We start from the raw sequence: 25,779 nt of genomic DNA, 5'->3' as shown, positions 1-25,779 counted from the left end.
GGTCACAGGTCAGACACTTAGGCAGTAGGCTGTCCACCAGGACAAGGACATACCCGTGGAGGCACACCCACCGTACACAGCCACGGCCACCTCCCCCAGAGCCCTGTCAGCGCAGGGCCATTCACAGCCACTCTTCTAGGAGAGAGCTCAAGACCAAACTGGAAGAAAATTCAACACCAGCTTTGGAGCCTTTTCAAATATTGTTCCAAGCGAGGAGTCATTGCAAAGCTGGGTTTAGAACCAGGTGGCCCGGGCAGCAGGGCTGGTACCAAGGTGGTGTCTGTCATGAGCGCCCCTCTGACCTCTGCTTTGTCCTGGTCTCGGCTCCATCACCTGGCCACCTGCTGCCATGACAGAGCCTGGGGAGGCCAGGGAGAAAAAAGAGAAAACAAAAAACAACAACCTCTCTGAGAATTGTAATCACAGCATTGTCATCTGAAAATGCTTCCCGTCCTTGTGCTATGCTGCCGGAGTGTAAGTGTGCAGATCTGGAGCGAGGTGGCCGCTGGCCCCTCAGGCTCCCGGAGGAGGTCGCTGGGGGTTGGAAGTGGGCCTCGGAGAAGAGGGTCAGGTGCCAAGGTCAGGGGTCTCGGAGGCTGTCGTTAGCCCACCCTTTCCTCGCTGATGCAGAGCCTCCCTGGATGCTTCGGGCTGCTCCTGTTCACTGTCTGGCCCCTTCTGCTCCGCACCCCTCCCTGCGCACACAGGCATGTGCCCACAGTCACAGACAGGCACCGCAGGGCTGGCAGGGGCCTCAGAGCTCACCTGGACCACAGGGGCTTGTGGGAGACCAAGAACCGGGCATGAAAGACCACCAAGCCACGGACTGACAAAGTAATTCCTTTGTCGGCCTTCCTAAAATCAGAAGTATTTAAAGAAAACTGATGAGTCTTCTTAAAAATTATCTCCTTTAGCAAGCCCAGTGGGCCCTAGACCTTCAATTCTGACACTCACTAATCTCCCTGTTACCAAGGAGAAAGTATTCATCAGCACTGGCTGGAATTGAATGACTTTGTTTTCTTTTAATTATATTTATTTTGTGATAATTTTTGTATGGTAAATGATAGTGGTTTTTCCACTTGTGATAAAAACGTAAATTGTCCTTTAAAAATACATCTTTAGGCTGGGCGTGGTGGCTCACGCCTGTAATCCTAGCACTCTGGGAGGCCGAAGTGGGCGGATCGTTTGAGCTCAGGAGTTCGAGACCAGCCTGAGCAAGAGCGAGACCCCATCTCTACTAAAAATATAAAAGAAATTATATGGACAGCTAAAATATATATATAGAAAAAATTAGCCGGGCATGGTGGTGCATGCCTGTAGTCCCAGCTACTCGGGAGGCTGAGACAGGAGGATCACTTGAGCCCAGGAGTTTGAGGTTGCTGTGAGCTAGGCTGACACCACGGCACTCACTCTAGCCTGGGCAACAGAGTGAGACTCTGTCTCAAAAAATAAAATAAAATAAAATAAAAATAAAAAAAATAGAAAAAATTAGCCGGGCATGGTGGTGCATGCCTGTAGTCCCAGCTACTCGGGAGGCTGAGACAGGAGGATCCCTTGAGCTCAGGAGTCTGAGGTTGCTGTGAGCTAGGCTGATGCCACGGCACTCACTCTAGCCTGGGCAACAAAGTGAGACTCTGTCTCAAAAATAAAATAAAATAAAATAAAAATACATCTTTAGAGCCTCTATTATTATGGACATTCCAAACGTAGACTGGAAATAGAGATGGGTGCCCAGCACCCCACCCTCCAGCTCCACCACCATGGGGCCCACGGCCCCACGCGTCCCACACCCCGCACAACTTCATCTGTGTATGTGTCAGGGTGTCAGTTGCTTCTACGTGGGTGCATTGAAAGAACATGGTAAGTAAATCATCACACGGGGAGTCCCTTGATAAAGCCAACTCCTGAGTGTGGCCTGGCGTGGCTGTGGCTGGGGAAAGCTCACCCAGGCCACTTATTAGGTGTGGGAGAACCTGCATCCTGAGAGGAGGGGACCACCTGCCCTGAGCTGGGCTCCTGCCCCAGCCCTGGCATAGGCACAGCACCTGGTTCTTCTCTGTCTGTATCCTTTCACACTCCCAAGGGTGGTGTGGGAGTTCTGGAGGCTTGGGTGGTGTTCCTGTAGCCTGCTGAGGAAATACTTGCTGAAGAATTGTGACAAGCCAGCTGGTTAAACTTCCTAATGCCGATGGTGAAATAGGCTGAATTTTAATTGCTCCTGGTGATGGTTAATTTTATGTGTCAACTTGACTGGGCCATGGGGTGCCCAGATATTTGTTCAACATTATGCCTGGTGTGTCTGCCAGGGTGTTTGTGGATGAGATTAACATTTGCATCTGTAGACTGGATATAGCAGATACAAAACTGGATACAAGCCCTCCCCAAGTGGATAGACTTCATCCAATCTGCTGAAGGCCTGAACACAACAAAATATTGAGTAAGAAAGAATTCTCTCTTTCTCTCTCTCACTGTCTAACTGTTTTCCACCTGGGACATTGGTCTCCTGCGTTCAGGGTTGGACTTGGGCTGAGACTTACACCATTGGCTCTCTTGGGTCTGCCCCTTCTTAGCTACCATAATTGCATGATCCAATTTCTTATAATAAATATGCACACATATACATAAATATTTCCCATTGGTTCTGTTTCTCTAGCAAATTGTGCCCTTTGCCCTATCACCTGCATCACCTTTGCCCCGGTGACATGTCTGTGAATATGCTAGGTTACATGGGAAAAGCGACTTGGCAAATGTAATTAAGGTTACTAATCAGCTGGCCTTTACAGAGGGAGATTATCCTGGACTATCCTTGGTGGGCTCAATGTCATCCCACGAGCCCTTAAATGCAGGCCTAAAAGGAAGGCAGAGGGATTTGAAGAGTGAGAAGGACTTGAAATGCTGTTGCTGTTTTGAAAGTGGAGGGGCCGTGTGAGAAGAAATGTGGGTGGTCTCTAAGACTAGAGAGTGAACACAAGCTGACACTCGGTCTGCAAAAACCTGAACTTGGATTCTTCCCCAGGACCTGCCGATTAGAGCCAGCCTGACTGACACCTTGACTGTACTCTTGTCGGGCCCAGACTTCTGACCCACAGGCTGTGAGATAGAAAATGGGTGCTGTTTTAAGTCACTAAGTTTGGGGTAATTTGTAACTCAGCAACAGTTACAAATCACCCCGATAGAAGGCTGATCCTGAGAGTGAGCAAATCCCTTTCTGTTCAATTCTGATGACACATGAGAGAGACGACAGTCCCAGAGATAATCCAGTTCCACTTTTCATGTCACAAGGAGGGCGTGAGGTCCAGAGTGGGGTCACAGACAACGAAGAGTGGGGCTGAGGTCAGATCCAGAGGGGTTGCAGCCCATGTGCCGAGCGCCCCAGTGCGCCTAGCAAGGTTCTGGTGGGGGCAGTGGGCACGCCCTTGGGTGGGATGCTCCCACCCTCCCAGCCCCGCATCCGCACCCACAACCACACCCACACTGGCTTTAATTTCATCAAAGTAACTTGTAAGGAGCCAATCCCCGTCCAAGAGCAGAGACCCTGGAAATGGACACCCGTGTTTCGTGATGCCCTCGTCACAGAACTCATCTTTCAGAACCACCATGTCCGTTGCCCCTGAGGCACCGTGGGAAGCCCTGTGAATGAAGCTGACCGGTGTGTGGGAGCCGGGGGAGGGAGATGGGCCCAGGGAACAGAAGAGGCAGGACCACAGCCGCAGGGCCTTGGACCCTGCCTGGCAACGTGGACTTGGACTCAACTCACCTTGCTGGTGCAGTGGAGGTGCTGGGGATGGGTGTCAGAGGGGTTTAATTATGGGCCTGACAGAAGCAGACCTGTGCTTTGGAAGGGTCCTGGCTATGCATGTATAATAGAACAACGGGTTAGTGGACGTCAGGAGAGGAGGTAGGGGAAGTAGCAGAAGGAAGCAACAACCGAGGGAGACGTGCAAACTAGCAGGTCTCAACTGTCAATGGGCAGTGGGGAGCCTGTTAAACATGCAGATTCCCAGGCCCCTCCCCAGACACTCCCGAGGCACTGAAGTACTGGGGCCCAGGAATCTGCATTTTTGAAACTCCTTAGGTGCTTCTAAGATGAGCCAGGCTCAGGAAGAGGATGGTGGCTCACTGCAGCTGGGGTAAGGGAGCACCGAGGGCAAAGACCACACTGGGGCCTCTCAGGCAGGCACCTGGGCAGGTGCAGGATGGACAATCACGGGTCTGGGTTGGACCCGGCAGCAGAGTTGGGCTGGGAAGGGTGCAGATCCCAGTGAGCCCCTCATAGCATCTGCCTGGGGGTGTTCATGCCTGTTCTCCTCCTGAGCGCCGCTTGGTAACATTTCACTGCATTAAATGCTCAACCTGGAAAATGAAATTTATTTAGAAGGCTCAGGTATTTCACATCTAGGGCAGGTGATGTTGCTCTAAATTTACCGAGTCAACAGCTCATTTCTGCTGCTGAATGGGTTGTAGATCTTGTGACAGAAGCAAGTAAGTGAAAACGCTACCAGCTGTAAACTTTATCTTATTGGCGAAATGTCTATTATGCAGCTAAAAACATCTAGTTAATAGGTACTGTCCTTCAACAATTGGTAGCAACAGAGTCTTAGGCGGTGATAACAATGACATTATGTCTCTTTCATCACCTGTAGGTTCTTTGTACTGTCAGTTACTGGCCGTACATTCCTTCTTGGCCTCAGCGACTATAGGATAAACATGTACCATTCTGATGATGCCAACACCACTAATGTCACTGGGGTCCACATCTTATTTTCCTTCAGAGCTTCTGTCTATGCCTTAGGATCCCTACTCTTCATCACTGAGGAGGACATTTGATTTGGGGATATAGTGAAAATCCTATGAAGCTAAGTCTGATAATCAAGTGCTAATCAAGCCAGGTGATTGCAACTGAGTTGGTCGCCAAATATTCACTGGGCTCTGAGCTAGGCACTGGGAATGCAGGAACGTGCATGACCCCCTTCCTCTGCAACAGAATTCTGAAAACTTAAAGCTGCAGCAGCATTTCTGGAACAAGGGAACTCCCCTGGGCACCCTGGTAGAGCAGACAGCTCTCATATGAACACACAAGTCTGAATGTTCCTTTAAAACTAGCCATATGCCTTTCTTTGCCGAAGGTTTGATGCAGAGTCGCAGTCTGCTGATTTTAGGAACCGTTAGTTGTTATTATCCTAAATCCTGTAGAGGTTTTGGATCGGGTGTAGGAAATTTTCACAAGAACCCAAATTTCACGTCGATTTGTGATGGATTAGCATACCAAAATTGGCTTAAAGTGCACTTAATGGATGCATTACTGCAGAAGGGAGCTGCCTAACCAGAGTATTTCTAAATTTATGAAATTGAAATGCACTTCAGGTTACCGCGCAGTCTAAATTTGTCAAAGTCACAGAGTGGGAGGCAGGTCGTTGCTGGTGGCAGAGGAGGTAGAATCTAAAGGCAGCACTGCCAAAACGAATTTGAGAGCCTTTGCCATGACCCTGGAGGCTCCCTCACACCCAGGTGCAGCCCTTTCCGGTGGCAGAAGCAGAACCTGGGTCTCCCGAGCCTCAGTGTTTGCTGAGCTCCTAGCACATATAAGGCCGTGTTCAGACAAGCTGTGTCCATCCTTTCCCCTGCCCCACTGTACTCTCCTAATGGGTTTGCCCACCGTCAACCTGAATTCATTGGCACTAGCACACACTAATGATTCGGGGGTGGCCTTTGGTCTTTCCCTAAGTGTTTGGTTTCTGAGCCTCAGTCTCCTTACCTGAAAAATGGGGATAAGTAATATTGGCCTTGCAGGCTGTTGTGAGGGTCAAATGATGTAGCATGGGAAGGTGCTTAGCAGAGTGCCTGTCACATGGTGAGGCTTTGCAGGTCCCCCTCCTCAGGAAGGACCAAGTCTCAGTCATCACAGTGGTTCCAACATTCAGCCCAGTGTGTGGCACATAGCAGGTGTTCAGACAATGTCTGCCGAATGAATGAATGAGTGAATGAATGTGATTTTAAGGATCAGGGTAGGTCCCTGACCTTCTGGTTTTCTGATGTCCTCGCATTGTCTCTTAGAGAATCTTTATTCAAGTTATATGTGTTCCCTGATTCAATTAATCAGTTAACAAACATTTATTATGTGACTACGATGGGCAAAACTACTTTCCATAATGATGATTACTAATAATAACTAATATTTTGAACTCTCACTATGTCCCAAGAATTGTGGTTAGTGTTTTTCAAACATTCTGTCTTTAATCTTCACACCAGCCCACTGAGGCAATGTATCAGTGAGCTACAGACACAATAATGCTGTGTAACAAAACTTTGACATTCAGTGGCTTACAATGACCGTTTTACCTACCTTCCTCATGTGTCTGTAGGTCAGCTGAAGTGGCCCTGAGGCCTGCTGTGGGTGGGGTGACGTGGCTCCAGGTTGCAAGTTGAGTTTAGTCTGCTCCATGTGTGTTCCTTCCGCAGCCTCTCTGGAAGAGGCAGCTACTCAGGACATGCTCTTTTCGTGGGGGACCAACCAGAGCACAAGAAAGCAAGCCCAGCCCTGCAAGCACACTTCATCCTCTGAGCCAGTTACATTCGCCAGTATCTCATTGTCTAGGGCAAGTCCAAAGTCAAGGAATGGGGAAGAACAATCCACGCACTATGCGGCTGTGACAGGGGTACGGATGTGCAGTATCACCACAGAATGAAGAATTGAGATCAATAATTCAACCCACCACTAGTAGGTACTACCGTAAGCCTCAAACACAGAAGTGACTTGCCCAAGATTACTCAGATAGTGGGTGACACATAGGATTTGAACCCAGGCGATGTATTAATAACTCCACAATAATGCAGGCCTAGAGTACACACACAGGAAGGGGGTATTTGTCTTCTTAAATTATCTACATTTTTTTTTCACTCACGAGTTGCCAGTGCCATGTGGGCACCAAACTCTTTCATGGTTACACATCCCTCTGTCCATCCATCCACCCATTCACACAGGCCCTGCATTCGGGTGTTCTCTCCACTCTCCAGAATAACAAGCCCAAGTGCAATTCTTGGGTAATTTTTGGAAATTAATGTTGAGGGGAAAAAATCACCCTCCAGTTAATCTCAGGCACGTGTATAAATACCTTCGGAAAGTCCCTGGTGGAATTCGTATCAAAGCAGCACCGTGATTTTACTTAAAAACAATTTGCTCCATGTCAACCGTGATTTCTGACACCTGAATTTGAAAGTGGTCTGGGTGGGCCCAGCGCCATCTCCATAACAGAGTCATGTGTTTACTCGGAGGGAGGGGAGGAAAGACGGCAGTACGTGTGGCCGTGGAATAATCCCACCCTTACAGGAGGGGATTTCCTCCTTGGCGTTTCCGTAGAACCTTCCTTGTGTTTGTTTAAACCCGTTGCACACTCTGGTCTGACAGCTGCTTGGCCCAGGGCCTTCCTTGCAGACGCGTGTACAACCAAGCCTCTTTAACAGCAACCTGCACTGTGTCTCTTGCTGCAATTACTCCAGTATATAAACCTCTCTGAAAGGCAGGCTTTTCTTGGGAGCTAATAAATAAGCCCCAAAGCCACAACATGTGTAAGACCTTGAAAAATGGCATCATCATCTATTGGGAATTGTGAAACCTGCAAAAAGCAGCTCATTGTATTTTCAGAAAAAGGTTTTTGTTTAAAAAAATAATAAAGAACAAAAATCACCAAGTGGAGTCTATATGGAAAAAGCAATCTAGTCTGAGATTCTGAGGCTGGTCTCCTTGCTGCGTTAATCTTTCTTTGCAGATTTTATGTAAGAGGCATTATTTGCAGGAAAACAAAACAGGGTTTTAAAGAACTCCTCTCTCATCCCAGTTTCCCATGTGCAGTTATAATCCTCCGATTGTGACCTCTGCATTAGTTGCCATGGATGCTGAGCAGAAGTTTACGACCTCAGGGTGAGTTTGTGGCTTCTGAGGGTGAGATGAAGCTTTAAGCAGTAAAGAGAAAAGGGGGGGGGGAAGGCACTGTCAGGAATCGCCCTTCACACGCGTGCGCTGGTACTCTACAATCTGCAAACACGTTCAGCTCCACTTCTGGTTGCTTTGAGGAACAGGGTGCGGGACTCTGGCCATGGGAACGTGGGCAGTCAAAAGACTGCGGATTCTTTTGTCCCCTGACCTTAGTTTCTTGAGAGGCTGGGCTTGGTGCTCCAAGCGCCCCTTCAGCGAGCCTTCCAGAATTCCAAGTGTCTTTTCTTTAGCTGATGGCATTTTCAGCCCAGAGTCCAGGGAGCCACTGGTGCCGCTTCCTTGCCCTGGGCTGCCCAGGTGGTTCCCTGGAGCAGCCGCCTCTGGGCCACTGCGGCAGGCAGTGGCGCTCCGGTCCCGCTAAACCTTCCCTCCCCGCAGAAGCAAACACACTGGGCCGAGGAGTCCAGGCTAATCTTCGCGGGATGCAAAAATACAACAGAGGGCGCCGAACCCACAAGCGCCATGGCCTTGAATATTAATGTATGGGCTGGCTTCAGACCGCCAAGTTCCTTAAAAATGTCTCTGGCTAGGTGTCACTGCCAGACTTCAGAGGTTTCGGTTTACTTCTTATTTGGAATCACCGCATCACACAAACCGTGTTTACTTGGAGGGGGAGGGGGCGGGACCAAACCCACCGCTCGGCGCACACGCCTAGATCTCACATTCCAGACTCGAGCTGATGTGTGTCAGCGCGACATGGGGCGGGGGGAGGGTTCTCTTCGGATATTTCATTCGCCATCTGCACGTCACTCCCAAACTTTTCCTCCCTGCGCTCGGAGAGTCAGGTTGATGCGCCCTGGATGCGGGGCTCGAGGCGCGGGGCTGGGCGCGCTCCCGCGGAGCTGGAGCCGCAGAGCCTCCCGGGCTGGACTCGGGCTTCTCAGGTACAAGTTGGGTGCCAGGCGCCGGGGTGGGGGCGGCGAGGAGGGGTGGCGGTCTGGCTGCGGGCTCGGGGCTGCGGCGCCCCTCTGCGGGTTCCGGCCGGGCAGCGGCGGCGGCGGCCCGGCTGGGCGATGGGAGTCCGGGCGGCGGAGGCTGCGCGCAGCCTCACTCCCCGCGGCGCTCCCGGCGCGGTGGTGGCGGCGGCGGCCCAGGCAGACAATGAACTTGCGAGCGCGCCGAGCCGAGGCAGGTTTGGGCCCCGCACCCCTCTACCCGGCCTCTGCGAGGTTTCTGAGAGCCTCGGCGGAAGGCGTCCCTTCGCCATGGGTCCTGGTCGCTCTCCCAGCGACCTGCGCGCTTAGGGACCCCGCGGAAGGGCTGCCCGGCGGCGGCGCCAGGGCTCGCACGCCCCTTCTCTAGCCCGAGAGAATACGGCCAGAGCTCGGGGACGGGGGACCGGCGGTGGCGTGGTGGCGCTGTGGACAGCTCGGAGGCCGGCAGGAGGGGGGGCGCACGTCGCGGGGCACGCATTGGCTGGCTGTCCCGGAGAACGACCCCAGGAGTCGGAATCGGACAGACGGACCGACAGACCAGCGCCTTCGCGGTGTGAGCGCGCTCTGGGCGGCGGTGGGAGACTGGGATTTCCCCGGCCGTGCGCTCCGTTCCCCCCGCTCCGCCGCACTTCGGGGAAGTTTCCAGGCGTGGCCCGGGGCAGGTAGGTGGGCATCACCACTCTGTCCGGGCTCTGGCTCGGAGCCGCCTCCAGAACCCTGACTTTAGCTCCGCGGCCGCTCTAGGCGTGGAGGAGGGGGCTCTCTGGCGCAGACGCCCGTGGGACCCGGCTCCCGGAGGGGAGCCCGCGGGGCAGGCCTGGGAAGAGACCGGGGCGCGGCTGAGCCCCGAGCGGTCTGAACTTTTGCTCCCCGCCCCCTCCTCCCCGCCCTGCCCCCGCCCCCGCCCCTGTCCCTTCCCTGCGCCCCGCCGCGTCTCCGGAGGCGGCGTGACTCGGGAGTTGCCGGCGCTTCCCGGTGGCTGCGGCGGCGTCCCCGGCCGGCCTGGGCGCGGCGAGCCCAGCGAGGCAGGTCTGCGCTGCGCGGTGGGCGGCGGTGGTGAGCCGGGGCTCCGGGCGGCCGAGCTGTGGGGAGCAGGGTGGCGGCGGCCCCGGCGCGGGGGCGACGCCGGCGATCGTGATGGAGCGCGAGTCTGTTGGGTTGTGTGTGCCGGTGGAGAGGACGCGGTGGCGGCTGTGGGTGGCTGGGTGGGAGGTTGTGGCGCAATTGGCCCCCCTGGAGCCCTCTGCGATCGTGGGATGGAGGCGCCGGGCGGAGGGAGCCTCGCCTTTGGGGGGAATGAATGAAGAGCGGTGGAAGCGCCTTCCAGACTTCTCTGGGCGAACCGATTGGCCGGCGGGCGCGCGTGTGTGTGCGTGTTTAGGATTCCGAGCCGCCTGGGTCCTGGGCACCGCGGCTTGACCGCCCCGTCGCGATCCGGGTGCCCACTTTGCCAGCCCGCCCTGCGCCCGGTCGGTCGGCGGGCTGGAGCGGCGGGAGTGGACGCGGAAGGCTGGGGCTCGGTTTCGGGCTGCCGGCATAGGGAGATTCTCCAAGGGGGGCGACCAGCCTAGGGGCTGAGGCCGGCTACTCGGGCCCCATCCTGGTTCTCTGGTCTCCTGGAGGGCGCAGAGCCTCTGTGACAGCTGGGCTCCTTCGCTGTATTCATGTTGGGTGAATTGATGGTACCGAGTTCTCAGGGCTGAAGTATGGCTCCGGGAAGCCCTGAGAAGGGACGTGGCGAGCCGCTCAGTGGTGCTGAGCGGAGGGGTTGCTCTGGTTCTGGGCTCCCCGGCAGTGCCCGTCCTCTCTGTCAGCTGCAGTTCCTGAGTGGGTCGGGACGCCTCGGTGGATTGTGGTGGCCACCCAGTGCTGGAGCAAAGAGGCCGCCAGAGGGAATCTGCACCCCCTGAGGGGCCCAGGGGAAACCGAAGCCTAGAGATTTGCTCAAAGTTTCTCTTGGACGCTCTCATCCCATTCTCCATCCCGGCCTTTCCTACTCCCCTGCCTCCAACTATTGCAAAATCAGGACCCCTCCCTTCCAGAGCATGGCACTTGTTAATTTTATAAACTGTATGTTGAGCTGGGATCTCTGGGTTGATACATAAAGACATACAGATCACATATTATTTTGTTCCAAATAGCACAAGAATAAAAAGGCCTTCTAATTAGGTGGTTTTTACTAAACAAGTTTTTCTCCCCCAAACTCCTGAAAAACTGGCAGGAAGATTTTATTTCCCGCCACCTCCTAGATGGGCACACTGAGCTCGGAGGTGAGGTGGCTTGTCATGGTCTCCCCATCAGCACTTGGGGAGGTGGAGCTGCAGGTCTGGGCTTCCCTCCGAAGCCCAGCTCCCCAGGAGAGCCGTCCAGGGGCCCTCTGTAGGAAGTCCAGCAGTGTCCTTGCATCTTTTCCCTCTTGGGTATTGCGTGACCGCAGCGAGCCGGCTCGTGGGTGAAGCATGCAGGATTAATTAATTCAGGATATTGTACGTTGGATGGGGAGGCAGGTCTGCTAACAGTGGATCACATGCATGCCCTGCTTTTTTCTTCGATGATTTGAGCTCACTGTGTCTGAACCACTGTCCTGGCCAGGGACACAGCACTGTCACTGTGGCTGCTGTGAGGGCGGCTGTTTCCTTCCACACTCTTCTCATCCCATGTTGCTGCTGCCCCTGGCCAGGAAAGGTGAGATGTCAGAAGAGGTGTTTGGTTTTTCACATGCCTGGGAGAGAGACAATTAATCCCTGTGTCAGGAAAAAGCAATGTTTGCAGGAAAGGTTGGGAGAGGTTGGGAAGCAGACTTTGCTTATTTGGTGTCTTGAGAAAGAGCGGAGAAAAAACTCTGGGCCCCAGGAGCCTCAGGCCCTTTGACCTGTATGAGGGGAACTGTAGATTAGTGCTGGGTTGTGCTGGTCCGAGCCCTTTAGAGTTTGACTGGACGGTGCCTTGCTGGTGGAGGGGGCTGGGGAGAAGAGGGCAACCCTGGGGCTGTTTGAACAGGTGAGTGAATGCCCACCCGCAGGGGGTGACCTCACTCAGCTCCTGACAGTCGAAGGGAAAAGCAGAGTTGACAGGTCTTGTGAATTTTCGAGAGAGAATTCTCAAGCCTGGATATGTAAGTGTGGGCTCAAATTCTGAAAGTATGGTAGAGGGTTAGGGGTGAGTGTCCTTCCAGGAGGTCTGAAGCTTGACACCTGTCCCCATGTGTACATATTAGGAAGGGTGTCACACCATCATAGAGCCATGACATGTGACAGGATGCAGGAATCACAGCCTTGTGGGCCAAGGGACTAAGAGTGGATGGGTGCCCATCGTGGTGAGACCCCTTCAGATGCCGTGTGTTATGCATTCATTCAGTAGCTATTGTATTTAACACAGTGACAGCTGCCACACACAAGAACCCCAGAATCTTTTCCGTAGGGCCACAGTGTTTTGTTATGAAAATAGAATAAAAACTTTGAGTGTAATTTAAAGGTAAACATAAATAGAAAAACAAAATTTGTTGACTTCTATTCATTTAATCCATGTTTTTAGATTAAATCGTCACTATTAATTGTAACAAGAACATCAACAAGTAAGATTTTATATATGCTTCATGCAGCCCCAGGGTCAAAACTAGAGTGAGTTAAATAGAACTTTCATGGCAATTAATGTGTTAATGAATTCCCATCATGTGTGAAGTCAGATTCTGCATAAAACTGTTCATATAGTCCCACTCCCCTGATAGATCCCACAGTTGAATCTCTGAGATGGTAGGGTGGGGACAGGACAGACAGGGTCCCAGCTCTCATGGGAGGGGGACAGACAGAGTCATCTGCACCAGACAGACAAATGGTCTATAAGCTGCCCTGAGTGGTGGGAGGCAGTAAGGCAAAGCAAGGCACCGGGAGGGCTGGGTTGAGGGGGAGGGGCGAGGAGCCTCCTTTTCCAGTTGTGGACCTTGAGGTTCAGAGCAATGCAGTGACTTGCCCAAGATCACACAGCTGGTAAGTGGAAAGTCAGTGGGTCTCTGATCTCCAGCTCTTGGGCCAGCTCCTTCCCCTCCACCACGCCAGGCTGGGGCCTTTTAGAAACGCCCAGATGAATGGAGGCTCCCTGCAGTTGTCAGCTCTCACTTTTCCTGTCTACACGTCCAGGCCCTGTCCCATCCCCGGGGCCTCAGCAGACCTAGGATCGCAGAGATGCCATTTGGAGCCCATTTGTATGAGAGAGGAGTTGTCTTAAATTCTAAAAGCAGAAACTATTTTTCAAAGTAAAAGTAGTAGCAGACTTGGGAGTGTCATTGATCAGGGCAGTCAGTCAGCGGACTTGTCTTTAGTAGCATGTGACTGAGAAGTGACTCAGTTACTGGTGAGAACAATGCAGCCTAGCTGTCCTCTGGTCTGTAGAGTGGGATGCTCAGGTGTGATACTAAGTGACTTCAAAGGGTAACTTTGTTGGTGCTGTGAATGAAAACACACATTCTCGCTTAGCTGGCCGAGCATTGGGAGGCTGTTTCCACTTGCACAATGTCGTTCTTTATTGGCCTCTGTCATTAGGGTCTGATTTCTTTACTGCGACAGCTTCTCCTTTCAAATAAAGCACTGGGACAAAATGATTTGGTGTCGACCTATGTCTCCACGGCATGAGCTGAGGCATAAAGGGAGCAGTTATCTAGTTAGTGTGTCCAGTTAGTTATCTGGTTAGTAGTTAATGTCCAGGAAGAAAAGTGAAGGTTTTGTGTTCATTTGGACCAATGTAGAATTTTTAATTTGAAGTGTGGGAGCCAGGGAGGGAGACAGTTGATTATAACAGCTGTCATGTGTCATGTCCCTACAGGCTTGCAGCTGGCCCTGTGGCAGGCAGGTCACACAGGCATATCTCCTCATGTTCCTTAAGGGCCAGGAGGCTGTTGGAGATGACACACCCCCAAGCTCGTACCATCCGGATGTGCAGGAGGAAGCATCAGAGAATGACAGTGGTGGCAGGAGCTCAGAAAGGGGGTGGGGGAGCATAGCGATTGTGGCTCCAGCAGGCGAAGGCAGGCGTGAATCAGCAAGTGGTTCAGTTGGGGGGGGGTGGCAAGTGGGAAGCAGCTTCTCCTCTATGCTGGTTTCAAAGGGATGTGGAGGATAGGAGACCATCGCCAGCAGCTCTCTGCAGCATTTATGCGTCCCCCAGGTGCAGCCTCGAGCCAGGTGCATGGGGGCAGAGAGTCAGCACTCAGCATGAGCGCAGCACTCAGAGCAGTGGGCGAGGCAGAACTTGTGCAAGTCAGGATTACATAACGCTGCTGACAGGAGCCTTCGCGGGGCCTCAGGAAAGTGCAGCAGGAGCTTTGGGGTTGGACTGTTCTGGGAGACTTCACCCCCACGCCTGAGAGCTCGTGTCCTATAAAAGAGTTAATACCTGCTAGGTGCTTGGAACAGCGCCAGGCACACAGTAATTGCTCAATAATTATTGGCTCTTGTGGTATCCTTTAGCTCTAGCGGTCATAGCCGGAGATGTCTCCATATTCTATTCCAGCATGTTCTACCTCAAAGAGCATAAGCCTGGAGTCCTTGGAAGCCTTGGATTCTGGCTGGGTTTCTGTAGGTGGGTTGCTTCACCTCTCTGGGCTCTGTCTCCTCCTCTGTGGAAGGAGCGTACTGAGTAAACAGCTGCCCTCCAAGACCCTTGAGCTGACCTTGTGGGCAGGCTGTGGATCAGTTTGATGCAATTAAGCAGAGAGTGGAGACCTGGCAGCTCTAGGTGCAAATGTGCTGGCATGGTTTGCTTTTGGATGTCACATCTTGAGCCTCCCTCCAAGCTTGAAAGAGTCCTGGGGTGGGTGTGGGGGGCCTCCTGGCTGGGGCAGGCTCTCCCTGACACCTATTTTACATTTCTAGAACTCATCCTGGTCCAGGCTTTTAGGTCTCTGAAGAAAGTGAGGCTGGCAAATCCTCAAAAGCAGAGGGTATCATGATAATGGAAACTTGGACACTTTCCAGAATTGAGTTTGTGCTGAAAGTATTGAAACAGCCCAGGCACCCAGGTGCCTGGAAAATACCCCAACATGGGCAAATAATTAGATGCAGGCCAGGCACACTTACGCTTTTCCTGCACTGTGCTGGATCCTGGTGGCTTAACATCTTCTCTTGAAATGGAACATGCTCCTGCTGGACCATTGTGCCCCTGTGGCCAAAAAGACAGTGGTGTGGCTGCTGGTGGGAGGATGTGCCGAGAGAGGTGGCGATTCCACCCCTTCCAGGTTCTGTCCTGCATTTCTGTGTCTTTGTACACAGCTGCCGCAAGGGACTGGGCCCATGGCACCTTTGCTAGGTGGTCAGAACCTGCACTACAGAGTCTGAGGGGTCTGAGGAGATGTGAGATGTGTCATTATCTCACCCCTCGTTGAAAGGGATCTGGGCAGCTTGTCCACTCTTTCATGACCTCTGTTTGCTCACTGGCACTGATGGAAGGAAGTTCACCAGCACCTTCACACTGCCGGGCAGCAGAATATTTGGCACTCATGACAGATGTTCTTTTCCCACAAGTGTCGGATCCCTTAGGCACTTGGAAGGGCAGCGCAGGTCGTGGGCTGAGCCTTGGCTCCATGCTGACTTGGGTTCAAGTCCCTGCTGTGCTTTGTTCCATTACTGTGATCCCGGACAAGTGGCTTAATCTTGTGCCTCGGTTTCCTCATCTGTAAAGTGGGGTTAATGATCTCTACCTTGTCGGGTGGCTTGAGTATTAGAAACAGTATAATTTTGAGTTCAGGGAAGCTCTGCAAATGGAAGCATTCTTTTCTGGCCAAGTTCTCAACCTGTGGAGAGATGGGCCAGGAGGAGGACAGGTGGAGATCACATGTGATGCTCGGTCCTGCCTGAGCTGATGTCAGAGAACGTGGCTGAGCTAGTGGGTGAGGGAGCGGAGAACTAGGCAGTGAGGTGGACTCCCCCCACCTCCCCCCAGTCACCTGCAGAGTCGGAAAATGGCAGCCTGTCCTGTGGCTGCAGCCAGCGGAGGGAAGTTCCTCTCCTGTGGCGGGAGGCAGGGCCCGGCTATGCATGTCCACACTCCTGGGATGGTGTAGAGGCCACCAGGTGTAGACACCAGGAGATTACCTGGGTGGAGCTCCCTCCGTGTGGAAGAAAACACCCGGAATGGGCAAGCAGAGTCGCCCATAACAGGGAATATGAAGTGTTGAGCTTGGTGCCTGGCCCATGTCAGGGGTTGGCACATGGCGGCTGTTAGGTGTGCAGTTGGTGGGGGCATGTCAGCTAGGTGGAGTTTTCTGCTGTAGGAAATAATTTGGCTTTAATTCAAGAAGAATGCCTCCTTCTCCCTCCTTGGCAGAGCGTGGGAGTGATTAGCCAAATTGGGATAATGACTAGCCCTGGACACCAAGGCTAGTCCACCGTGAACACAGTTCACAAGGAGCCGAGGTAGCGGTTGACTCCTAGCCTGGGCCTGGGGAACATCTTCCAGCTCCTCTCCCCTGGCCCCTGGCGTGGCCTGCACTTCTACAGACTGTGCTCTGCCTTCGCAGAGAGGCCCCTGGCCAGCCGGCCTGGACTGGGCTGCACTTGGGTCCCCGGCCACTGGAGTGGGGGGCCTCCCACATCCACCTGCCGTGCCCCTCCATCGCACCCCTGCCCTGCCACTGTGGCTGCCTTCCTTCAGGGAGCCTTTGCCAGTCACTCTTGCCACCCTCCTCCCCTCCATGTGCCTTTCTACCCCGACCCAGGTGTAGCCTTTGTCCTCTGAGCTGCTGCAGCCCCACTCTGTTGCACTGAACCTGCTGCCCGCCGTTCACTGTGCTCCAGTGACATGGGCCTGGGTCCTGGGGGCTCACGGCGCGTTCTCATAGCTGGACCCACACATAGTTATGAGTGACTGCCATTTGTAGAATTAATGCATCAGTTAAAAATTATTCTTGCAAAGGCTACTTTGTCCTGGAGAGTTTATGTGGGCCTCTGAGTGTGCACCCAGAAGACAGAAAGGAACCGGAAGTTTAGTAGCATGGCACAGGAGAGTCAACAGTTGTCATTAAATTTTCAAAGGAGTCAAGATTTCTCGGATTTACTGGCATCAGGTTTTTGGGCTATTAAAGGGTAGTGCTGTGGTTTTTTTGTCTTGAGAGTCGTGGGGAACAGTGTTACAGGAGCTTGGCTGGTGTTGCAGGAATCCGAGCAGGAGCCGTCTACCGGGGCAAGAAGAGTGGGGGCCGTCAGCGGGCCTCATAGCTGGTATAAATAGCTTGGCTTTAAGTTCCATGCGCCTTTGTTTGGAATGTAAATATTTGCATTAAAAATATAAAGTATGTCCTGGCGTGTATTTTTAGGGACTATAATTGCCAAACCCCAAATCAGACTATTGGTCTACAGAGGATTAATTTTCTCTGATTTGTGAACCTGTTTATGTAAAGAGTCTTCCAAATGTACACACACCGAGCCATGTTTGCTTTGTGCACACGAGGATTGCCGGGATCACAGAAAGCAGCGTTGCCCTGGGGAGTCTGGGCCGAGGGGGGTGTTTGTCTACATGCACTCTGATCACTCGCCGGGTGGTTGCAGCAGTGCCGGGGGTCGGGGGTGGCGAGGGTTGGGGGGAGGAGTTTCGCCGAGGTCCCTGCGCGTGGGGTCTCTAGGGCCTGGCTTCTCTGTCCTCGGTTTCCTGGACACCCAGGTGGGGGTTTGGCTGCAGCTGGCTGACCTCTGTGTCTTGTAACCAGATGCCGATCGTAGAGTTGCTTTAGGAAGATGTTGCGAACAGGGTTCTTGTGCCCTTTCTGTGGTCTGATGGAGGCAGCAGGAAGTTCTCGTTTCTGGTGGAAAGTTGAGCTGGGAGGTCCTCTGTGTGATGTTTCCCTCCAGTAGATTCTTGGGGCAGTTTAGCTTTGTAATTTTTTCTGTGAAGATCCACGCAGACTTGTCAAACCCTCTCTTTACTGCTGTTCTGATAGAGAGGGGCAGGTAGAGAGAGGCCGGGTCGGCGGGAGCTGGGCGGGCCTCCTGCCCTGGCACTGGGAGGTTGTTCTTGAGGCTCCCTGGGCAGCCCTCCATGGAACCTTCCTGGCCCGGAGGCTCAGATGGAGAAAGCTGTGGACGTGGGGGTGAGCTGGCCTGCTGGGGAGGGCCAAGTCCAGGCTGGCCCCCAGGCCCCCACAACCTCCCTCTCGTCACAGGATGAAGGGCAAGTGAGAAGAGGGTCCTGGCCAGGGACACTCAGGGGGCCCCTGGCTCCCAGCTCTGGCTTCCTGCGAGGCTGGTACTGAGGCCTCCTTGGTCCTTGCTTCCCAGCCAGCCTGTGGCCCCTGCCCTTGGGCGGGGACACGACCCCACATCCCACTGAACACTGAAGCCTTAGGACCAGGAAGGACTCTTTGGGACAGCAGGGTCCCTTCCATCGATCCTTTCCCGTCTCATCTTGCAAAGGGCGTGGCATCCTGAGTAGTGGAAAACCGTCTTTCTGCTTGGGAACTTTTCCTTCCTTGGGGTCCTTATCCAAAGAAACCTTGTGTGTGCTTAGAAACGGTGAGCCTCAGGGAGGACCGTCTTCTTGTGTGTTCTGGGTGTCGTTGAATTCTGCAGACCCACGGTTGCCTTTCCCGTGGTCCCCTCGAGCCTGGCCCACAGTGCTGTGACCCTCCCTCATCATCTGTCACAGTTTCTAATAAAGACAATACTCTCCAGAAAGGCCCCGTCCAACACCACAGCAGGCCAATCATTCAAGTGTGTGACACTGAAATCCAGAGGAAATAGTTGCTTAGAGGACACTCTGCACTTGCCTAAGAAAGTTACCAGCAAGAATAAATGAGGGGAAAAGGAGGCTCCGACTAATGAGAATGGTATCAGGCTGACGTTTAGTGTTGTCCTAATTTTGAAAAGCTATTTGCACCCACTCGATGGCTGTGTCTGTGAGAAATTAGCTGGGGAAGAAGTACAGAGGAGAAAACTGGGGTCATAGTGAACCTGAGCTCCTCCTCAGAACTATCTTCCAGGCCAAAAAAGGAACATCATCTGCTTGCTGCTCCACACTGGAAGATCCATGGATCCTTTGCGTTGTACATGATTAGGCTCCGAAGAAAAATGATGTATTAAAAATAAGATGAAGCTTCAGTTGCCATTTGAGTGGCAGAAAATAAATTTGTTTTTGGCAGTTAAAACTGCAACAAATCAATAGAAAGTGGCCGGCCTGCCCACTTCTGAGTCAGCAGTTATTTGGTTTATGGAAGGGTGAAAAGATTTGCCCACTGAAAATCACCTCAGGATCTCAGAGGAAGCTGCAGAACTGTTTAGGGGGACCCGGTACATACATGCATGTGTGCATATCTTACAACGGTCTCATCTGGTTTATTTAAAAAATCATGAAACAGACTTCTTTTAAAACCCATTCGACCCATTCTTTTTAAAACAGCATTACTGAGATAAAATTCACATACCATACAAATCACCCATGTAAATAAAGTATGCGATTCATTGTTTTTCAGTATATTCACAGACGTGTACAACCACCACCACAGCCAATTTTAGAACATTTCATTATCTCAAAAAGAAACCATGTCCCCTTTAGCCGTCACCCCCATCTCCTCATTCCCCCATCTCTACCCCGTAGCCCTAGGCAACCACAAATCTGCCTTCTTCTCACCCAGACTCTTCTACTCTGGAAAGAGTCATGGGGAATGTGGCCTTTTGTGACTGGCTTCTTTCACTTTGTGTAATGTTTTCATGGTTCACCTGCCTTGTGTGACAGCACGCGTCAGAACTTAATTCCTTTGTAGGGCTGCGTAGTATTCCACTGAGTGGACAGGCCACCGTTTCCTTTCTCCATTTGTCCACTGAGAGACATTTGGGTGGTCTGCACCCTCAGCTCTTGTGGCTAATGCTGCCACAAACATTTGTGTGCAAGTTTTTTGTGTGTGGATACATGTTTCCCATTTCTAGGGTTATATTTTATGAGATGTTTTTCATTTTTCCTCATAATCAGAATCATTTGTTTTTCTACACGCTCCTTCCCTGGTCCTAGAGAAGGCGTGATTCTCAGAGGGGTCCTGACCTCTTGCTGACCCTGGCTGAGACACTGAGTTGTCTGAGTGTTAGAGCTGGAAAGGCCTGCAGGCGGACATGGTTCAGCTTTGTGGTATAGATGGGGAAACTGAGGCCCAGAGAGGCCACACATAGAGTCAGGATTGAATCCAGGTTTTTGGAGTCACAATCTGATTACTCTGAATGTTCTCCCTAAACTCTTAGTGAACCTACTGGCCTGGGGCAATAATAAAGGCCAGTGGAGGTGGACAGATGGTGGCCGGCCCGCCAGGGGCACTGTTCTACCCTCTTCTGATCTGACAGAGGCCCAGAAGGCCTCGGCCTCCACCAGCTGTTAAACAACTGCAACTTGTGGCGCCAGCATCTTTCTGGTTCTTCCTCCCCTGCAGCAACAGGAGGCCGACCACTTATCCGGGGAATAATTAAATTAGGAACCAATTCGGAGAATGAAATTTTATCTGATCTGGCCGAGCCCATAAACTAGGGGCTGTGATTGTGACTCTAGGATACATTATGAAGTTGTTTTTTAAAGACTTATGCTAGGCTAAAGCACCGAAAGAAATATGTGGAGGCCAGGCTGGGAGAGCTCCCGGGCTGGGGGTGTGGTCCCAGGGGGTTGGCTTTGTCCTCAGACTGGTCCTTCCAGCGCTTTGTTCCCAGGTCCCATTTGAGCTCTGATGAGAGAGATAGACGTGTTTTGTGGCTGGAATGTTCTCTATGCTTAGGAAAGTTCTTTGGTTAAATCCTCATGGCTGTTATTAATACCATTGACATCCTAGAGCACCTTTACAACGGCAATAAGAAGTAAACTTGGCAGGAGGCTCAGTGGCTCTAAATCAGGGGTGCCGCTTTGGAGCCCCACGGAGCTTTGGGAAGAAATGCACATGCGCCCGTCCTACACCGGATCTGTGGGTGTGGGCGCTGGGCACCGGCGTGCGTGCACGCGTGTGTATGTGCGTGTGTCTGCCTAAGTGGACCCGCAGTCCTGAAGCTCTTTAGCTAAGAAGCACAGGTGGAACTAAGCAGTGATTGTCATCATTCTTCTCAGGGGACTTTTCAGCTCTTCCATAGCGAAGATGAGGGACAGGTAACCAGCACGGTGACCTCGGGAATGAGCCTCGCTTGTCCTCGGTCTGTGTTGTCTTTGGGTGTCATGTCCAGATTCCGTGGTGTAACTGGCACACATTTTCCCTCCCTCTGCAGCAACGGTGGGATTTGGGATGTTTTCCTTCTCTCTGGGAGTGACCCCACCCTCATCCCCACAGTGGCCCCGGCCAAGGAGGCTCCTTTGACAGCTGGTCCCTGCAGAACCGCCTCCTTTCTGTCTCTGCCGCTGGAGGCTCATCTGTCCCTCAGAACAGGTGTGTCTTATTCGGGTTGTATCCCCAGGGCCCAGCCCGTGGGAAGGAGTGACTGGGTGGATGGTTGACCGATGGCCGGACAGACAGACAGTAAAAGGAAGGCAGGCAAGTGTGGGCAAGGGCACACTGGGTAACTGAAAACCATGACCCGTGGTGTGGGGATGGCAAGGGTCTTGCAGAAGGTCTGGTTTTATAGCTGGGGAAACCGAGGCCTGCAGAAGTCAGTGGTTTTCCCTGATCCTTCAATATCGCTAATGAGGAACACTGACCCTCCACTTCTCCAACACTTCTGACTCCAGCTCTGCACATCCTTGGGAGAGTCACCCTCCTGGGAAGAGAACTCTTTGTTGAGGACCTTGTGTGTGCCCCATGCTGTCCTTGGGGACACAGCAGTGAACTACAGACGGGGCCTCTGTGCTCACAGAGTGTGTGTTCTCATGGGGAGAGGACGGCAGTGGACAAGTTCACAGATGTCAGAGAACAGAAAGTCTAAAGGCCCGTGATGGTGTGACTGGCTGCGAGATCAGGGAAGGCCTTGCCAAGCAGGTGACATCTCAGCTGATCCTTGAATGACAAAAAGCTGCCACTGCCTGAGGTGTGGAAAGAGGGAACACCCAATGCCAAGACCCCAGGTGCGGAACCAGTTGGTGGGATGGGATTCCTTTATGCTCAGGAGAAAGATTCTTAGTTTGTAGCACACTCGGGTCGATTCTCTTCTGTTCTGCCTCCTCCAGATTGTCATTTGCGGTTTCGCCTTCTCACTGTTCCGCCTCCGGGTGAAGAACACCTGTCGGAGGCTGGTTGGCCAGCAGCTGCTGCAGAGTTTCAGAAAACAGGGCTAGCGAGAAACAAAGAAGAACCCCAGCGTCCTTGTCCTCTCATTTAGGGTCTGGCTTAGGAGAAGTTATTTTTATGTAAGCAGATGCTTGAGGGGGAAGTTTTGGGGTGTGCAGCTGAGACCACACTCACAAAAACAAGACTGAAATAGAGCTGCGGAATCCCAAAGGTGAGCATGGGCTGGTAAGTTGAATTTGGTGACAATTTCAAGCAGTCCAGTTCCCGAAGAAGGGACACCTTGGAGAGGGACTTCCCTCTGCTGCAGTTCTCTCTCCCTTCTAGGTAGTGGACCCTCTGCTGCCCCCTGCCCCAGGTCCTGCCATCACGTGGGTAGCCGTGGTCTCCATCGGGCAGCACGCTGGCCGCCCCGGTCCTCCGTCAGGATGCTGTGGACCTCGTGCACACCTGGGCTGCTCCACCCAACATGTAGTCAGTCCACGTTAATGACGGGCCAATGTAGTCTTCCCTTATGGAAACCACACCCAAAGCACCAGCCGGCTAACCTGACACACAGTAGGGCCTCAACCGATTGTTTTCATCAGTTATTTTCATAAACTTTAATTCTCTCTCTGGTCCTCCCTGGATATCCTTAAGGGTGTCACATTACAAAGTTTTCCCAATAAATATTTATGAGTAGTTGTAGCAATAATATACATCTTTTATTTTATGTCAGTTATGATTAATTTTTAAACTGTGTACAAAACATAAATTTCCCTGCTTTTTAGTAAATGGAGAGATATAAGAAATAATTTTTTTTTCTGAATAGTTTGCAGATGTTCATTCAGCCTGTCTCCCCCAGTCATGTGAGGCCACACTGCCTGGAAGCTGTGACTATATTGACATTGCTCAGAGTCCCCTTAATCTCAGTACTCCTAGATGCTGCTTCATATTTTATTTTTTTTTATTTTGAAATAATTTTAGACTCACAAGAAGTTGCAAAAGTAGTATAGAGTTCCTGTGTGCCCTTCACCCAGCTTCCCACGGTGATAACATCTTACACAACCCTGGGACGTTGTCCAAGCCAGGAAATCGACACTGGTACAACACCGTTAACTAAGTCACAGACATCGTGGATCTGGATTTATTACATATCCGTAAAATGCTCCATAAAATTATGGATCCCTAATTTTATTAAACCTAGGGACCCACTGCGCCTTGGAAGCATTTTAGACTTTCATAAACCTTAATCTTGTTCATCTTTCAGATTATTTTGGAATCCCTTCCAGTTGGCAGCCAATTAAAGTTAGTTTCCATCAGGTCAACAAGTACTGGAAGATGCATTTCATACGTTCCATGAGCCCTCATGGTGCTTTGTGGGTGCATCACCCCTGGCGTGTGCCCACAGGTAACCTTCTTCCCCAGATCTGAGAGAGTCTTGGAGATAAGGAAAGCAGTTTGGTGTAATAGAACATCGGGCAGGGACTGGCGAACTTGCGTTCTGATGATAGCAACCCACCTGTATCGAGTACTTTGTATGTACAAGCCTCTATCTACTTTATTTCATTTGATATTCTCAGCAACCTTTGAGGCAGGCACAATTAACATCCCCATTTTACAGAGGCAAACACTGAGTTCAGAAGGGCTCACCCTGCCCAAGTTCCTGCAGCCCAGTGGTAGAGGCAGGACTTGAACCCAGGCTCCCTCCTTGGCTCATGTCTGCGCATCTCTGGCCCCAGATCTCATTGACTGCTCTGTGTCCTGGGGCTGCTCACCTGACTTCTCTGAGCCTCCAAGATCTGTCCCGTCCCTTCCATTTCTGTGGGAAGTTGGTTTTATTGGTGCAAACAGTTGTACCTAGAGAGCTAGAAACACTCAAAAATCCAAGCAAAATTTCTACCTTGCCCCTTGTAGGTGCTTTTAAGGTTGGGAAAATTTCTGTAGCCTAATTTGGTTTGATGGGAGCCTCAATTCCAGTTGAATTATGCTCTGGTGTATTTTAATTAAAGCGTCTACAAACTGATTTCTTAAAGAGGCGAAATCCCCATGCAGCGAGCTGTACCTGCGTCCCCCTCCAGCAGCTCTGAGTCGAGTGAGGCTCGTAACAACCAGAGGACGGCTCAGTCTAGGCCTCATGGGCGGCATTAATTGTGAGATGCCACCGGAACGAGATGCAAGGGCATTATCAGCATATACTTAATTGATTTTGCATTCTCCGCAAAGGAAGGTTAAAATTAAGCTTGTTTGTAAATGGTGTTTAAACAGCGCAGGCTTGGGGCCGCGTCGTAGAAACTAACAGAGCAGGCACTGGTGGCTGGGCTCGATTTCCTCTTCAGGTGCTGGCCTGAGCAGATCACTCAATGAAGGCAAAGATTTTCCCCTCTAAAGGGGCGGAAAGAGCCTAAGCCTCTGCTCGTAAATCTCACAGACAAGCCCTCCGCTCGAGTGCCTCTGGGACGGCCTGGACTCGGGGGATGCGTGTGGAATCGCATTAGCGTGATAAATTAAAGGGCCCCATATTTTTTAAGTCATCAGGCAGCCGCATTAGAGAAGATGCTGTTATAGAGCAGAGTTCTGATAAACAGGCTCATGGAAAGGGCTTTCGCTAACCTCACTCCGGGTCTAGGATGGAACATTCTGACTCTCATTCTGGAATTCTCCTGGAACTGTCTCTGCTCAAACCAATGGGGAGCTTGAATTTGAGGCGGAATGCCATTTTCCAAGTGTTTGCTTGTTTTCTTTTTTTAGCTGTAGCATATACCAGGAACAAGAAAAGCCCTCTGGATGGGTTCTCTCTTTCCTTTTAATCCTCCTGATACTATAACTTTTTAGGTATTTCTGGGACTGGCTATATCCTTTGCAGGGCCCAGTGCAATGTGAAAATGCTTATTAAAATGATTAAGACTTTTCAAAAGGGGAGTGGCTGAGCACTAAACCAAGTGTAGGGAGCTCTGCGTGAGGGGCCCTGTGTGACTGCCCACGGGTCCACGCCCACAGAGCAGGCTCTGGGGTCTTGTAAGATGCTGATCCTCGGTTTGATTTATAGCAACTTGTGTGAAAGTGGATTGTAAATGCCCCCAGGGCACGGGCTGCAAGCCCAATCACCTTGGTGTGCTCCCAGGAGCCTGGCAGGGGGCCTGACCCCAGCACATGCTTAGGAAATACTTGCTGAGCTGAATCAATGCGTTGGGGGGGTTGGCCTGGCCTGCTGGTGGGATTTCATGTGGCTTTCTCAGGTTCCACGCATCGGGAATCTGGAACAGTCTACCTCTGGGCTCTTCAGAATGGACAGGGACAAGGACCAAAGTTCTCTAATGAAACTCATTGTTTTGACAGCTCAGCATTGAGAAGAGAAAATCTAAATACGATTTTGTGTGTGTGTGTGTGTGTGTGTGTGTGTGTAAACCTCAAATCCTGGTGATTTTTCACTGTCAAATGTAAAAAGTTGACACACAATGATTGTCTGGTATCTCCAGATGATTAGCGTGCATTTCTGTCTGTGGCTTCATGTCACTGTCCCAAGATGGGGAGGCCCCTCTCTGGCTTTTGTCTCTGATGTCCTCTGCTTGGGCTCTGCCCCTCCCAGCTGAGTGGAGAGCTCCCAGCTCCCGGAGAGAGCCTGGGGTTCCGGGGCCACCGTAGGTCCCTCTAGTCATTCTGGATCACGGAGAAGGCCAACTGGCAGAGTCGGAGGAGGGGGCGTGGGG

The 25,779-nt window shown here is 51.9% G+C and overlaps 1 protein-coding gene across 1 annotated transcript in view; it reads left to right on the top strand.

The window, feature by feature from the left end:
* Positions 1 to 8,802: 8,802 nt before the first annotated feature.
* CHST15 (carbohydrate sulfotransferase 15) overlaps positions 8,803 to 25,779 on the top strand; it is a 72,372-nt gene continuing 55,395 nt past the window's right edge. The window contains exon 1 of the mRNA XM_069459914.1: positions 8,803 to 8,877. The gene's annotated coding sequence lies outside the window, so the exon portion shown is untranslated. The remainder of the gene's footprint in view (positions 8,878 to 25,779) is intronic.

Source organism: Eulemur rufifrons, chromosome 28 (genome assembly GCF_041146395.1).
Source record: "Eulemur rufifrons isolate Redbay chromosome 28, OSU_ERuf_1, whole genome shotgun sequence".
Taxonomy (NCBI): domain Eukaryota; kingdom Metazoa; phylum Chordata; class Mammalia; order Primates; family Lemuridae; genus Eulemur; species Eulemur rufifrons.
This window is presented reverse-complemented; position numbering and strand designations above follow the sequence as displayed.